A 17,426-nucleotide genomic window follows, 5' to 3' on the forward strand; every position below is an offset into this window, starting at 1 on the left:
GGTGAGGGGTGGTGGACAAAATTGTGATCCTCAAAGTTGGTCTCTTTGTATTTGTATGAAATCAAAAATACCCCAAAGAGATCATGGTGTGATAATTGGGATCTTAATAATCCCTGGTGTGATCATAACTCCGTTCAACTTAACCAGCAAGTGTACTGGGTCATCCAAGTAATACCTTACGTGAGTAAGGGTCGATCCCACAGAGATTGTTGGTATGAAGCAAGCTATGGTCACCTTGTAAATCTCAGTTAGGCAGATTAAATTGGTTTATGGTGAGTTCGAAAATTAATAAATAAATAGAAATAAAAAGGGATAGAAATACTTATGTAAAGCAATAGTGGAAATTTCATATAAGTGTGTGAAGATGCTGTGCTCCTCTCGTATCTCTATTTTCTTATTACATTCATCCAATCCTTCCTTCTCCTTTCCATGGCAAGCTGTATGTAGGGCATCACCGTTGTCAATGGCTACATCCCATCCTCTCAGTGAAAACGTTCCTATGCTCTGTCACAGCACGGCTAATCATCTGTCGGGTCTCAATCAGGTTGGAATAGAATCCCTTGATTCTTTTGCGCTTGTCATCACGCCCTGCCTTCAAGAGTTTGAAGCTCGTCACAGTCATTCAATCCCAGAATCCTACTCGGACACTACAAGAAAAACACCCATTCACCCACACTTTTTTTAAGCTACATTTGAAAAGCGTAGCCTATTCATAGAATGGGCTACGCTTTTCTCCGTGTTCCCCTTTTATAAGAGAATAGAAAACACAATTGTAGCATCATTTAAAATGTGTAGGCTTAGATACAACAAAAATCACTTATAAAGCGTAGCCTTATGTTAATATCTATAGGTACACCTTTCATACCAAAGAAAACACTTTTAAAAAGTAACATATTTGCTATATTTTGAGTGCACTTTAAAAGCGTAGCCTAATGTATCTAGACCAAATGCACCCAAACACTTAGTAATTTTTCTTTTCCTTATCACCAAATCACACTCACATTTGAATACCCTCACTTTCGCCATCTGATCAGAAAAAAGTTTCGCCCCTCACCTTCGCAAATCACCTTCGAATTAATTCTTCAAAACCCTAACCCTAACACACCCACACACTCACACTCATTCTCACCATCACTCACCACCCCCACCACGCCCCCTTTCACACACACACACACCCAGATCCGAGAGAAAGAGTGAACCAGAGGGAGGAGAGGAGGAGACGGAGATGAGAGAGCGTGATCGAGAGAATGGAGAGTGAGAGGGGGTCACCGCCGCAACGTCGTTGCAGCCGCCGCCATTGCCGTCGCGGAGCAGGGAGCCCAGAGGGGAGAGAGAGACGATTTGCAGACGAGATGGAGAGAGAGGACGAAGATGCGACGCAAGAGAGGAGGCTGTTCCGCCGTGCGCTGTCGTCGCTCCTGGGGTCGATTGAAGCCGCCGCCGCAGCTAGGGCTTGCCGTGCTCCTGGGGTCAATCTCTGCGCTTCTCATCGTTGTCTCTGTGCTCACGTCGTCGATTAGGTATGTATTAATTTCTATTTGGTTCTGAAATTTCAGGGGTTCCGATTTTTGAAAGCGGTTTCCGGTCAGTAATCACAAACACAGCTACTATGCTCTTATTTATTTCTTGTATTTCAATTACAATGTTGAAATTTGAGAGTAAACCAAGTTGATGCATGAGCCAGATACGCCATTGTTGTGGTAATTTCAGAGATAATAGTGTGTTGAGTTCTTTTTCAGAAGGGAGCTCAAAGAGTTAGGTGTGACACTTCCAAAGGATGCATTCGAACTGATTTTTGTTTTCCTCCAAGAGTGGTAAGTGGTGTCTGCTCTCTGTTGCATCACTTTAGTTTTGTTTCCATATTGATTCTGTTTTTATTTTTTTAAGTTGATATATAATTAATTAGTTAATTAGTCCTTTATGGAAGACATGCATAACTTCCACCAAAGCTTCCAGAAATTTGATTCCCTGCCCACTACTACTACCATAGTACTAACTGTCAAGCATTTTTTGTGTTTTTGTTAATTTCTTTTTCTCCAATCCGTAAGATTTGATCATTGAATGGTATACTAACTTCTACTGTATTTACGATTCGCTCGAATTATTCAATTGGGTTTCCTTGAATTTTTGGTTTCAATATTCAATAGAAACACCGCACAATTTGTCTATGTGCGTAGCTATTATTGTTGAAATAATTTGCATATCCTGAATGTTCAATACATGTTTAATTAATGCTTTTCCTCTCCATGTTTCATATTGTAAGTTGTAATTTCTATCTCATTAGCATGTGAATCAAATTAAAAATTAATTTCATAGAAAAATTGGTTCACATGGCTGCAATTCCTGCATTGATGCAGTTTCAGTGGTTATAGTAACAACAATGTTTATGTTGCATTCATGACTGTGTCTACAAAATGTTGATTTTGGTACCATGTTACTAGTCGACGGAGTTCGTTAGTTGAGTGAACTTATACAGTTGTGTTTATTAATTGGTGAAAGATACAAATTATTGTTGAAGAATTTGGAATTAAGTTATGCATTTTGTCATTTCTTTTTATGCTTTGGCCTTTCAGGGACAAACTCCACTTTTTCCCAAAATTTCAGCCACGAGGCTGCTGGGCATGTAATTTTGGTATTTCTTTTTCTGTGTGATTAATTTAGAAGTATGCTGTATTTGCATTTGAATTACATATGATTGAAGAACAGGGATTTTATAAGGATGTTGAAACTTGAAAGAAAGAAATGGACCACTGACTCATTAAAATTTTGAAAATGATCAGTTTGGATGCTTGGCTAAACGTATTAGTGGAGACATTCAATGATTGTCACATAGGAATTGAAACTTGATCTCTTATTTTCTGTAATTATGCTTGGCTAAGTGCTTCAGTATAATTTTACTTTGGTGCATGCTCTGTGCAGTTATTTAGGGATATTGGCTTAGCATTTTATTGAGAATTATTATATGCATTTTCTGTAATTTGCATTTGAGTTCATTATGAATGCTGACCAATGAATTTTATTGACAATTATTATATGAAATTGCTTTACATTACACTTTTATGATTTTGACTGAAAATTCTTATTTGTTTTGTATTAGAATCTTGGCAAATAGACATTCTGCACATAGGAAGCTGCAATACATATCAAAGTTAGATAGAAGTGTAACTTCATTTCAGGTTAGTTATTTATTGCGGCATATAATTTAGCAATAACTTGCACCAATTTGTAATTTAGATATTACTTGTCCTGTTTCTTTTTTTTCCACACCTTCCTCACACACGCCCTTCCCCTAACTTGACTATTATACCCTAATCTCAATTCGTAATTTAGTAATAATATAATCATCATGACTTAATATCATAGGCCCAAATGGAATGCCAAACTTCGATGCCTTTTTAATAATACTATTAATAGAAAACTTATTTTAAGAAGAGTAAGTAATTAATTGTAAATTAAAAAAATAATAATTATTTAAAAGTTTCAAAACATTAGCATGTGTGTGTTCTATTTCATTGAGTATAAAAATTAACTCTCCCTCTTGTTCATAATATGATATGTCCTCTCCATGCAAAACACGAGATCCTTTTCAACACTGACATCCATTTTTGCATTCAGTATCTTTCTTCCTCTCATAAAGTCTTATATAATTATAAAATAAAAATAAAAATAAAAATAAAAATAAATAAAATATTGCAAAAAATGGCCCCTTTTGCTTAGTTAGAGTTCCCCCAAGCAATCCCCCAGAAGTGGTTAATGACTAATGAATAATCACACTACCATTACCAATTACCAAATGTCACATTGGACAGCACCAACAGGCAAATCATTGTATATTACACAATTTAATCTCTTTAATAATTGATTGGATATAAACTGCAACTTGAATATTTCTTGTGAATCTGCTTGTTCCCCCAATCATTTATAGCATTTTATCTAGCTTATGCTTTTTTTTTTTATCTTTGAATTCTAAATTTGGATTTGTGAAATACTACTATGCATTGGTGAAACTTGCACACAGTACAGAAAGAATTAATGATATCAGTCATTGATAGTTTTGAGTTTGATTTTTTAATTTTTATAATTGCGAATGTCATTATAAATATTTTTCTAATTTTTTTTATATAATTATGCAGGATAATATTGAGGATGATAATAAAGATTAAGCTGATTATTATTGTGGTTTATTGGCTAAGATAGAGTAGTGTTAGGAATGGATACATGTATGGTTGATTAATGACTTTTATTAGAAGATACTTATGTAGGATATAATATTTTAGTTTTTCGTAGAGTATTAATAGTAAATTCTAAATGTATCATGATTATTTTGGTATGACTATGCTTGCTTTAGTATGAGATGTATGAATATTCAAAATTAACTTCATTCTAGTATTTTTGGATCATTATTATAAATATATTTTGGTTATGTGATAATTTTTATTATTTAAAGAAATTATTTAGTATAATTATGTTGTATTAATAATTATTAGAATATTATATATATACAGAAAATTAAAAAAAATAATAAGGGACCTAAGGCTACACTTATATACAGTAGCCATGGTATACAAAAAAAAGGAGGGACCTAAGGCTACGCTTATAAAAAGTAGCTATGGTATACAATGTGGTTACGCTTTACAAGTGATGCAGTAGCGTTGAAAAGCGTAGCTTATTCTAGAGAAATGAAAGCTGAAAAGCGTAGCCTTTGGTCCTGGACAGCATCATTTGAAAAGCGTTGCCTATTCCTAAACGCCAAAAGCGTAGTCCTTGGTGCAGAAAAGCGTAGCCTTTGAGAATAGGCAACGGTCGAATAGGAATCACCCAAAAAAGCGTAGCCGTAGCCCAAAAAGCATAGCCGTAGCCTAAGGCATCATTTTTTTTTCACTTTTGGCTACACTTTTCAAGTGTACCTGAATGGGTGTTTTTCTTGTAGTGGGAATACGATAGACAAGGTTTAGACTTTCCGGATCCTCATGAATGCTGCCATCTATCTAGCTTATACCACGAAGATTCTGTTGGGGAATCTAAGAGACATGCGCCCGGCCTAGAGTAGAACGGAAGTGGTTGTCAGTCACGCACGTTCATAGGTGAGAATGATGATGAGTGTCACGGATCATCACATTCATCAAAGTTAAGTGTAACGTATATCTTGGAATAAGGATAGAAGAGAATTGAATAGAAAGTAATAATAATTGTATTGAAACTTGAGGTACAGCAGAGCTCCACACCCTTAATCTATGGTGTGCAGAAACTCCACTGTTGAAAATACATAAGTGAAAGGTTCAAGCATGGCTAAATGGCCAGCCCCCTAAAACGTGCTCAATGGCCTCCTAAGATGAAGAATAAAACAAAACTGAGACCAAAGATGAAACGTGGTCAAAAGACGACTAATACACTAGTAAAAAGTCTTATATATACTAAACTAGCTACTAGGGTTTACATGAGTAAGTAATTGATGCATAAATCCACTTCCGGGGCCCACTTGGTGTATGCTTGGGCTGAGCTTGATCTATCCACGAGCTGAGGCTTCTCTTGGAGTTGAACTCCAAGTTATAACGTGTTTTGGGCGTTCAACTCCGGATCATGACGTGTTTCTAGCGTTTAACTCCAGACAGCAGCATGTACTTGGCGTTCAACGCCAAGTTACGTCGTCAATTTCCGCATAAAGTATAAACTATTATATATTGCTGGAAAGCTCTGGATGTCTACTTTCCAACGCCGTTGAGATCGCGCCAATTGGAGTTCTGTAGCTCCAGAAAATTCATTTCGAGTTCAGGGAGGTCAGATTCCAACAGCATCAGCAGTCTTTTTGTCAGCCTTTTTCAAAGTTTTGCTCAAGTTCCTCAATTTCAGCCAGAAATTACCTGAAATCACAGAAAAACACACAAACTCATAGTAAAGTCCAGAAATGTGAATTTAACATAAAAACTAATGAAAACATCCCTAAAAGTAGCTTAAACTTACTAAAAACTACCTAAAAACAATGCCAAAAAGCGTATAAATTATCCGCTCATCACAACACCAAACTTAAATTGTTGCTTGTCCCCAAGCAACTGAAAATCAATTAGGATAAAAAGAAGAGAATATACTATAAATTCCAAAATATCAATGAATATTAATTATAATTAGATGAGCGAGACTTGTAGCTTTTTGCTTCTGAACAGTTTTGGCATCTCATTTTTTTCCTTTGAAGTTTAGAATGATTGGCTTCTCTAGAAACTTAGAATTTCGGATAGTGTTATTGACTTTCCTAGTTAAGTATGTTGATTCTTGAACACAGCTACTTATGAGTCTTGGCTGTGGCCCTAACCATTTTATTTTCCAGTATTACCACCGGATACATAAATGCCACAGACACATGACTGGATGAACCTTTTCAGATTGTGACTCAGCTTTGCTAGAGTCCCCAGTTAGTGGTGTCCAGAGCTCTTAAGCACACTCTTTTTGCTTTGGATCACGACTTTAACCACTCAGTCTCAGGCTTTTCACTTGGACCTTCATGACACAAGCACATGGTTAGGGACAGCTTGATTTAGCCGCTTAGGCCTGGATTTGATTTCCTTGGGCCCTCCTATCCATTGATGCTCAAAGCCTTGGATCCTTTTTACCCTTGCCTTTTGGTTTTAAGGGCTATTGGCTTTTTCTGCTTGCTTTTTCTTTTTCTTTCTATTTTTATTTTTTTTTGCCAATTTTTTTCTTCTTTTTTTTCGCAAGCTTTCTTTTTCACTGCTTTTTCTTGCTTCAAGAATCAATTTCATGATTTTTCAGATCATCAATAACATTTCTCTTTGTTCATCATTCTTTCAAGAGCCAACAATTTTAACATTCATAAAAAACAATATCAAAAGACATATGCACTGTTCAATCATTCATTCAGAAAACAAAAAGTATTGTCACCACATCAATATAATTAAATTAAATTCAAGGATAAATTCGAAATTCATGTACTTCTTGTTCTTTTGAATTAAAACATTTTTCATTTAAGAGAGGTGAAGGATTTCATGGAATTTATTCATAGTTTGAAGACATAGTTACTACATACTAATGATCATGAAATAAAGACACAAAACATAGATAAACACAACATAAAAACCGAAAAGCAGAAAGAAATAAGAACAAGGAATGAATCCACCTTTAGTGGCGTCTTCTTCTTGAAGGACCAACAATGTCCTTAAGCTCTTCTATGTCTCTTCCTTGCCTTTGTTGCTCCTCCCTCATTGCTCTTTGGTCTTCTCTTATTTCATGGAGAATGATGGAGTGCTCATGATGTTCCACCCTTAATTGTTCAACATTGTGGCTCAAATCTTCTAAGGAAGTGTTGAGTTGTTCCCAATAATTTTTGGGAGGAAAGTGCATCCCTTGAGGCATCTCAGGGATTTCTTGATGATGAGCTTCCTCATGCATCTCTTGAGATCCGTGGAGGGTCTCTCTTGCTTGTTCCATCCTCTTCTTGGTGATGGGCTTATCCTCTTCAATGGGGATGTCTCCTTCTATGATAACTCCAGCTAAGTAACATAAATGGCAAATAAGGTGAGGAAAAGCTAGCCTTGCCATGGTGGAGGGCTTGTCGGCTATTTTGTAGATTTCATTGGAGATGACCTCATGAACTTCTACTTCCTCTCCAATCATGATGCTATGAATCATGATGGCCCGATCCACAGTAACTTCAGATCGGTTGCTAGTGGGAATGATGGAGCGTTGAATGAACTCCAACCATCTTCTAGCCACAGGCTTGAGGTCAGTCTTCTTAGTTGAACTGGCTTGCCTTTGGAGTCTCTCTTCCATTGAGCTCCTTCCACACATATGTCCATTAGGACTTGGTCCAACCTTTGATTAAAGTTGACCCTTCTAGTGTAGGGGCGTTCATCACCTTGCATCATGGGCAAGTGGAATGCCAACCTTACATTCTCCGGACTAAAATCTTAGTATTTCTTTCGAACCATTGTGAGATAATTCTTTGGACTCGGGTTCATACTTTGATCATGGTTCCTAGTGATCCATGCATTGGCATAGAACTCTTGAACCATTAAGATTCCGACTTGTTGCATGGGGTTGGTTAAGACTTCCCAACCTCTTCTTCGGATCTCATGTCGGATTTCCGAATACTCATTTTTCTTGAGCTTGAAAGGGACCTCAGGGATCACCTTCTTCTTTGCCACAACATCATAGAAGTGGTCTTGATGGCTCTTGGAGATGAATCTTTCCATCTCCCATGACTCGGAGGTAGAAGCTTTTGTCTTCTCTTTTCCTTTTCTAGAGGATTCTCCGGCCTTAGGTGCCATTGATGGTAGTGGAAAACAAAAAAGATTGTACTTTGACCACACCAAACTTAAATTATTGCTCGTCCTCGAGCAATAGAAGAAAGAAGAGAAGAAGAAGAAGAAGAAGAGAATATGGTAGAAAGGGAGAGATGTAGGTTCGGCCAAGGTGAAGAGGAGGGGGTTGTGTTGTGTGAAAATGAAGTAGAATGGAAGGGTATATATAGGGAAAGGGGGGAGTGTATGTTCGGCCATTTAGGGTGGGAATGGGTGGGAAAATGGTTTTGAATTTTTGAAGGTAGGTGGGGTTTATGGGGAAGAGTGGATGGATGTGAGTGGTGAGGGGGGTGATTGGGAAGAGGGATTGAGGTGATTGGTGAAGAGTGTTGGGTAGTGTGACATGGGGAAATCCCAAAGTAGGGTTAGGAGGTAAGGTGGGAATATAGTAGGTGGGGATCCTATGGGATCCACAGATCCTGAGGTGATCCTGTGGGGTCCACAGATCCTGAGGTGTCAAGGAATTCCATCCCTGCACCAAATAGGCATGTAAAATGCCTTTGCACACCATTCTGGCGTTTAAACGCCGTGTGGTGCACATTCTGGGCGTTCAACGCCCATGTAAAGCATGTTTCTGGCGTTGAACGCCAGTTTCATGCTTGTTACTGGCGTTCAGCACCAGCTTTTCTTCTCTAGGCACATTCCTGGCGTTCAGCGCCAGAATGTTGCTTGTTTTTGGCGTTCAGCGCCAGAATGATGCTCTGTTCTGGCGTTGAACGCCGGCCAGATGCATCTTACTGGCGTTGAACGCCAGCCTGTGCTTCCTCTAGGGTGTGATTTTTTTTCTTCTGCTGTTTTTGATTCTGCTTTTAATTTTTATGATTTTTTCGTGACTCCTCATGATCATGTACCTAATAAAACATAAAATAACAATAAAATAAAAATTAGATAAAATTGGGTTGCCTCCCAACAAGCGCTTCTTTAATGTCAATAGCTTGACAGTGGCTCTCATGGAGCCACAAGGTGATCAGGTCAATGTTGTATAGTCCCAACACCAAACTTAGAGTTTGGATATGGGGTCTTAACACCAAACTTAGAGTTTGGTTGTGGCCTCACAACACCAAACTTAGAATTTGATTGTGGGGGCTCTTCTTGACTCTGAACTGAGAGAAGCTCTTCATTCTTACTCTCTTTTGTCACAGAGGGATGGCCATGTGCTTTAAACACAAGGTAGTCCCCATTCAATTGAAGGACTAGTTCACCTCTGTTGACATCTATCACAGCTTCTGCTGTGGCTAGGAAAGGTCTTCCAAGGATGATGCATTCATCCTCTTCCTTCCTAGTGTCTAAGATTATGAAATCAGCAGGGATGTAAAGGCCTTCAATCTTTACTAACACGTCCTCCACTATTCCATAAGCTTGTCTCAATGACTTGTCTGCCAATTGTAATGAGAACAAGGCAGGTTGTACCTCAATGATCCCCAGCTTCTCCATTACAGAGAGTGGCATAAGATTTATCCCTGACCCTAGATCACATAGAGCTTTTTCAAAGGTCATGGTGCCTATGGTACAAGGTATTAAGAACTTGCCAGGATCTTGTTTCTTTTGAGGTAGAGCTTTCTGAATCCAAGAATCTAGTTCACTAATGAGCAAGGGAAGTTCACTTTCCCAAGTCTCATTACCAAACAACTTGGCATTCAGCTTCATGAAAGCTCCTAAATATTGAGCAACTTGCTCTCCAGTCACATCTTCATCCTCTTCAGAGGAAGAATAGTCTTCAGAGCTCATGAATGGCAGAAGGAGATTTAGTGGAATCTCTATGGTCTCTATATGAGCCTCAGATTCCTTTGGATCCTTAATAGGAAATTCCTTCTTGCTTGAGGGACGTCCCAGGAGGTCTTCCTCACTAGGATTTTCGTCCTCCTCCTCCCTTGTGCATTCGGCCATATTGATTATATCAATGGCCTTGCATTCTCCTTTTGGATTCTCTTCTGTATTGCTTGGGAGAATACTGGGAGGAGTTTCAATGACTTTCTTACTCAGCTGGCCCACTTGTGCCTCCAGATTTCTGATGGAGGATCTTGTTTCATTCATGAAACTGAAAGTGGCCTTTGACAGATCAGAGACTAGATTGGCTAAATTAGAAGTGTTTTGTTCAGAATTCTCTGTCTGTTGCTGAGAAGATGATGGATATGGCTTGCTATTGTTCAGCCTATTGCGTCCACCATTGTTAAAGCCTTGTTGAGGCTTTTGTTGATCCTTCCATGAGAAATTTGGATGATTTCTCCATGATGAGTTATAGGTGTTTCCATAAGGTTCACCCATGTAATTAACCTCTGCCATGGCAGGGTTCTCAGGATCATAAGCTTCTTCAGAAGCTGCCTCTTTAGTACTGTTGGATGCGTGTTGCCATCCATTCAGACTTTGAGAGATCATGTTGACCTGTTGAGTCAACACTTTGTTCTGAGCCAATATGGCATTTAGAGCATCAATTTCAAGAACTCATTTCTTCTGAGGTATCCTATTATTCACGGAATTCCTCTCAGAGGTGTACATGAATTGGTTGTTTGCAACCATGTCAATGAGTTCTTGAGCCTCTTCAGGCGTTTTCTTTAGGTGAATAGATCCACCTGCCGAATGGTCCAATGACATTTTCGAAAATTCAGACAGGCCATAATAGAATATATCTAATATGGTCCATTCTGAAAACATGTCAGATGGACATCTTTTGGTCAGCTGCTTGTATCTTTCCCAAACTTCATAGAGGGATTCACCATCTTTTTGCTTGAAGGTTTGAACATCCACTCTCAGCTTGCTCAGCTTTTGAGGAGGAAAGAATTTATCCAAGAAGGCAGTGACCAGCTTATCCCATGAGTCCAGGCTATCCTTGGGTTGTGAATCCAACCATATTCTAGCTTTGTCTCTTACAGCAAAAGGGAAAAGCATGAGTCTGTAGACTTCAGGATCAACTCCATTCGTCTTTACAGTCTCACAGATATGCAACAACTCAGTTAAAAAATGGTAAGGATCTTCAGATGGAAGTCCATAAAACTTGCAGTTTTGTTGCATTAAGGCAACTAGCTGAGGTTTCAGCTCAAAATTATTGGCTCCAATGGCAGGAATGGAGATGCTTCTTCCATCAAACTTGGACGTTGGCTTTGTGAAGTCACCAAGCATTCTTCTTGCATTATTATTATTTTCGGCTGCCATCTCCTTCTCTTGTTCTAATATTTCTGAAAGGTTACCTTTAGATTGTTGTAACTTAGCTTCTCTTAATTTTCTCTTCAGAGTCCTTTCAGGTTCTGGATCAATTTCAACAAGAGTGCCTCTATCCTTGCTCCTGCTCATATAAAAGAGAAGAAAACAAGAAAAGAAAGAGGAATCATCTATGTCACAGTATAGAGATTCCTTTATGTTAGTAGAAAAAGAAAGGGGGAAGAAAGTAGAAGAGGGGATTCGGATATTTAGGTGAAGAGGGGTGAAGAGAAGTGTTAGTAATTAAATAAATAAATAGAATAAGAAAAGAGAGGGAGAATTTCGAAAATAATTTTAAAAAGGTGTTAGTAATTTTTGAAAATTAAAGATAAGATAAGATTAAAATTAAATTTTAAAACAAAAAGAATTTTTGAAAAAGAGAGAAGTATTTTCGAAAATTAGAGAGGGAAGAGTAGTTAGTTGGTTTTGAAAAAGATAGGAAACAAACAAAAAGTTAGTTAGTTGATTGAAAAGATATTAAAATCAAATTTGAAAAGATAAGAAGATAAGAAGTTAGATAAGATATTTTGAAATCAAATTTTGAAAAAAAAGATAAAATTTTTTTGAAAAAGATATGATAAAAGATAAAAAGATTTAATTTTTAAATTTAAAATTACTTACTTCACTAACAAGAAACTTCAAGATAAGATTCTAGAACTTAAAGATTGAACCTTTCTTAACAAGAAAGTAACAAACTTCAAATTTTTGAATCAATCACATTAATTATTAGTGAATTTTCGAAAATATGATATAAAGATAAGAAAAAGATTTTGAAAATATTTTGAAAAATATTTTTGAAATTTTCAAAAAATAGGAAAGAATGAAAAAGATATAATTTTTGAAAAAGATTTTGAAAAGATAAGATTTTTAAAATTGAAATTTTGACTTGACTTGTAAGAAACAACTAATTTTTAAAAATTTTTGACCAAGTCAACCCAAAATTTCGAAAATTTGGAGGGAAATAAGGAAAAGATATTTTTTTGATTTTTGAATATTTTAATTATGAGAAAGAAAAACACAAACATGACCCAAAACATGAAAATTTTGGATCAAAACACAAGATGCATGCAAGAACACTATGAATGTCAAGATGAACACCAAGAACACTTTGAAGATCATGATGAACATCAAGAACATATTTTAAAAAAAAAATTTTTTTTGATGCAAAGAAAACATGCATGACACCACACTTAGAAATCTTTAATGCATGGACTCTAACAAACGAAAAATGCATATGAAAAACAACAAACAACACAAAACAAGAACTCATCAAGATCAAACAAGAAAAATTGTCAAGAACAACTTGAAGATCATGAAGAACACTATGAATGCATGGAATTTCGAAAAATGCAAGAAAAAATTTTAAAGCATGCAATTGACACCAAACTTAAAATTTGACTCAAGACTCAAACAAGAAACACAAAATATTTTTTATTTTTATGATTTTCTAATTTTTTTGGATTTTTATTAATTTTTTCGAAAATATTCTTTTAGAAAAACGAAAATAAAAGAAAAAATTTGAAAAAAATTTTTGAAAAGAAAATAAAAAGAAAATTACCTAATCTGAGCAACAAGATGAACCGTCAGTTGTCCATACTCGAACAATCCCCGGCAACGGCGCCAAAAACTTGGTGGACGAAATTGTGATCCTCAAAGTTGGTCTCTTTGTATTTGTATGAAATCAAAAATACCCCAAAGAGATCATGGTGTGATAATTGGGATCTTAATAATCCCTAGTGTGATCATAACTCCGTTCAACTTAACCAGCAAGTGTACTGGGTCATCCAAGTAATACCTTACGTGAGTAAGGGTCGATCCCACAGAGATTGTTGGTATGAAGCAAGCTATGGTCACCTTGTAAATCTCAGTTAGGCAGATTAAATTGGTTTATGGTGAGTTCGAAAATTAATAAACAAATAGAAAATAAAAAGGGATAGAAATACTTATGTAAAGCAATAGTGGGAATTTCAGATAAGTGTGTGAAGATGATGTGCTCCTCTCGTATCTCTATTTTCTTATTACATTCATCCAATCCTTCCTTCTCCTTTCCATGGCAAGCTGTATGTAGGGCATCACCGTTGCCAATGGCTACATCACATCCTCTCAGTGAAAACGTTCCTATGCTCTGTCACAGCACGGCTAATCATCTGTCGGTTCTCAATCAGGTTGGAATAGAATCCCTTGATTCTTTTGCGCTTGTCATCACGCCCAGCCTTCAGGAGTTTGAAGCTCGTCACAGTCATTCAATCCCAGAATCCTACTCGGAATACCATAGACAAGGTTTAGACTTTCCGGATCCTCATGAATGCCGCCATCTATCTAGCTTATACCACGAAGATTCTGTTGGGGAATCTAAGAGATATGCGCCCGGCCTAGAGTAGAACGGAAGTGGTTGTCAGTCATGCGCGTTCATAGGTGAGAATGATGATGAGTGTCACGGATCATCACATTCGTCAAAGTTAAGTGTAACGTATATCTTGGAATAAGGATAGAAGAGAATTGAATAGAAAGTAATAATAATTGTATTGAAACTTGAGGTACAGCAGAGCTCCACACCCTTAATCTATGGTGTGTAGAAACTCCACTGTTGAAAATACATAAGTGAAAGGTTCAGGCATGGCCGAATGGCCAGCCCCCTAAAACGTGCTCAATGGCCTCCTAAGATGAAGAATAAAACAAAACTGAGACCAAAGATGAAACGTGGTCAAAAGACGACTAATACACTAGTAAAAAGTCTTATATATACTAAACTAGCTACTAGGGTTTACATGAGTAAGTAATTGATGCATAAATCCACTTCCGGGGCCCACTTGGTGTATGCTTGGACTGAGCTTGATCTATCCACGAGCTGAGCTTCTCTTGGAGTTGAACTCCAAGTTATAACGTGTTTTGGGCGTTCAACTCCGGATCATGACGTGTTTCTGGCGTTTAACTCCAGACAGCAGCAAGTACTTGGCGTTCAACGCCAAGTTACGTCATCAATTTCCGCATAAAGTATGGACTATTATATATTGCTGGAAAGCTATGAGTGTCTACTTTCCAACGCCATTAAGAACGCGCCAATTGAAGTTCTGTAGCTCCAGAAAATCCGTTTCGAGTGCAATGAGGTCAGATTCCAACAGCATCAGCAGTCCTTTTGTTAGCCTTTTTCAGAGTTTTGCTCAAGTCCCTCAATTTCAGCCAGAAATTACCTGAAATCACAGAAAAACACACAAACTCATAGTAAAGTCCAGAAATGTTAATTTAACATAAAAACTAATGAAAACATCCCTAAAAGTAGCTTAAACTTACTAAAAACTACCTAAAAACAATGCCAAAAAGCGTATAAATTATCCGCTCATCAAGGGGTTTTTGGGGAAGAGGTGTTGAGGTGATTGGTGAATTGGTGAAGAGGAGAGAGAGTGGTGGGGTAGGTGGGGATCCTGTGGGATCCACAGATCCTGAGGTGTCAAGGAAAATTCATCCCTGCACCAAGTGGCGAGCAAAAATGCTCCCTTATGCCAATTCTGGCGTTAAACGCCGGGCTGGTGCCCATTTCTGGCGTTTAACACCAGCTTCTTGCCCTTTCCTGGCGTTTAACGCCAGTCTGGTGCCCCTTTCTGGCGTTAAACACCCAGAATGGTGCCAGACTGGGCGTTAAACGCCCATTTGCTGTCCTTACTGGCGTTTAAATGCCAGCAAGTTTTTCCTCCAGGGTGTGCTATTTTTCTTTCTGTTTTTCATGTTGTTTTTGCTTTTTCAATTGATTTTGTGACTTCCCATGATCATCAACCTACAGAAAACATAAAATAACAAAGGAAATATAGATAAATATAACATTGGGTTGCCTCCCAACAAGCGCTTCTTTAATGTCAGTAGCTTGACAGTGGGCTCTCATGGAGCCTCACAGATACTCAGAGCAATGTTAGAACCTCCCAACACCAAACTTAGAGTTTGAATGTGGGGGTTCAACACCAAACTTAGAAGTTGGTTGAGGCCTCCCAACACCAAACTTAGAGTTTGACTGTGGGGGCTCTGTTTGACTCTGTTTTGGGAGAAGCTCTTCATGCTTCCTCTCCATGGTTACAGAGGGATATCCTTGAGCCTTAAACACAAAGGATTCTTTATTCACTTGAATGATCAATTCTCCTCTGTCAACATCAATCACAGCCTTTGCTGTGGCTAGGAAGGGTCTGCCAAGGATGATGGATTCATCCATGCACTTCCCAGTCTCTAGGACTATGAAATCAGCAGGGATGTAATGGTCTTCAAATTTTACCAGAACATCCTCTACAAGTCTATAAGCTTGTTTTCTTGAATTGTCTGCCATCTCTAGTGAGATTCTTGCAGCTTGTACCTCAAAGATCCCTAGCTTCTCCATTACAGAGAGAGGCATGAGGTTTATGCTTGACCCTAGGTCACACAGAGCCTTCTTAAAGGTCATGGTGCCTATTGTACAAGGTATTGAGAACTTCCCAGGGTCCTGTCTCTTTTGAGGTAGTTTCTGCCTAGACAAGTCAGCCAGTTCTTTGGTGAACAAATGGGGTTCATCCTCCCAAGTCTCATTACCAAATAACTTGTCATTTAGCTTCATGATTGCTCCAAGGTACTTAGCAACTTGCTCTTCAATGACATCTTCATCCTCTTCAGAGGAAGAATACTCATCAGAACTCATGAATGGCAGAAGTAAATCCAATCGAATCTCTATGGTCTCAGTGTGAGCCTCAGATTCCCATGGTTCCTCATTAGGGAACTCATTGGAGGCCAGTGGACGTCCATTGAAGTCTTCCTCAGTGGCACTCACTACCTCTTTCTCCTCTCCAAGTTCGGCCATGTTGATGGCCTTGCACTCTCCTTTTGGATTCTCTTCTGTATTGCTTGGAAGAGTACTAGGAGGGAGTTCAGTAACTTTCTTACTCAGCTGACCCACTTGTGCCTCCAAGTTTCTAATGGAGGACCTTATTTCAGTCATGAAACTTTGAGTGGTTTTGATTAGATCAGAGACCATGGTTGCTAAGTCAGAGTGGCTCTGCTTAGGATTCTGTGTCTGTTGCTGAGAAGATGATGGAAAAGGCTTGCCATTGATAAACCTGTTTCTTCCACCATTATTGTTGTTGAAACCTTGTTGAGGTCTCTGTTGATCCTTCCATGAGAGATTTGGATGATTTCTCCATGAAGTATTATAGGTGTTTCCATAGGGTTCTCCAATGTAATTCACCTCTTCCATTGAAGGGTTTTCAGGATCAAAAGCTTCTTCTTCAGATGAAGCGTCCTTAATACTGCCTGGTGCAGCTTGCATTCCAGACAAACTTTGAGAAATCATATTGACTTGCTGAGTCAATATTTTGTTCTGAGCCAATATGGCATTCAAAGTATCAATCTCAAGAACACCTTTCTTCTGATTCATCCCATTGTTCACAGGATTCCTTTCAGAAGTGTACATGAATTGGTTATTTGCAACCATTTCAATTAGTTCTTGAGCTTCTGCAGGCATCTTCTTCAGATGAAGAGATCCTCCAGCAGAGCTATCCAATGACATCTTGCACAGTTCAGACAGACCATCATAGAAGATACCTATGATGCTCCACTCAGAAAGCATGTCAGAAGGACACTTTCTGATCAATTGTTTGTATCTTTCCCAAGCTTCATAGAGGGATTCACCTTCCTTCTGTCTGAAGGTTTGGACTTCCACTCTAAGCTTACTCAATTTTTGAGGTGGAAAGAACTTTGCCAAGAAGGCATTGACTAGCTTTTCCCAAGAGTTCAGGCTTTCTTTAGGTTTTGAATCCAACCATATCCTAGCTCTGTCTCTTACAGCGAAAAGGAATAGCATAAGTCTGTAGACCTCAGGGTTAACCCCATTGGTCTTGACAGTGTCACAGATTTGCAAGAATTTAGCTAAAAACTGATGAGGATCTTCCAATGGAAGTCCATGGAACT

The 17,426-nt window shown here is 38.1% G+C and overlaps 1 long non-coding RNA gene and 1 other non-coding gene across 2 annotated transcripts; both read left to right on the forward strand.

The window, feature by feature from the left end:
- The first annotated feature begins 917 nt into the window (after window positions 1-917).
- Window positions 918-4,322, forward strand: LOC112803312 (uncharacterized). The gene is made up of 4 exons (XR_011881629.1): window positions 918-1,520; window positions 1,740-1,814; window positions 3,098-3,176; window positions 4,134-4,322. It is a non-coding gene; the product is annotated as an uncharacterized lncRNA (long non-coding RNA).
- A 12,757-nt stretch (window positions 4,323-17,079) lies between these two features.
- Window positions 17,080-17,187, forward strand: LOC112804154 (small nucleolar RNA R71). Its single transcript, XR_003202772.1, has one exon. It is a non-coding gene; the product is annotated as a small nucleolar RNA R71 (small nucleolar RNA).
- The last annotated feature ends 239 nt before the right edge of the window (window positions 17,188-17,426 follow it).

Source organism: Arachis hypogaea, chromosome 5 (genome assembly GCF_003086295.3).
Source record: "Arachis hypogaea cultivar Tifrunner chromosome 5, arahy.Tifrunner.gnm2.J5K5, whole genome shotgun sequence".
Lineage (NCBI taxonomy): Eukaryota > Viridiplantae > Streptophyta > Magnoliopsida > Fabales > Fabaceae > Arachis > Arachis hypogaea.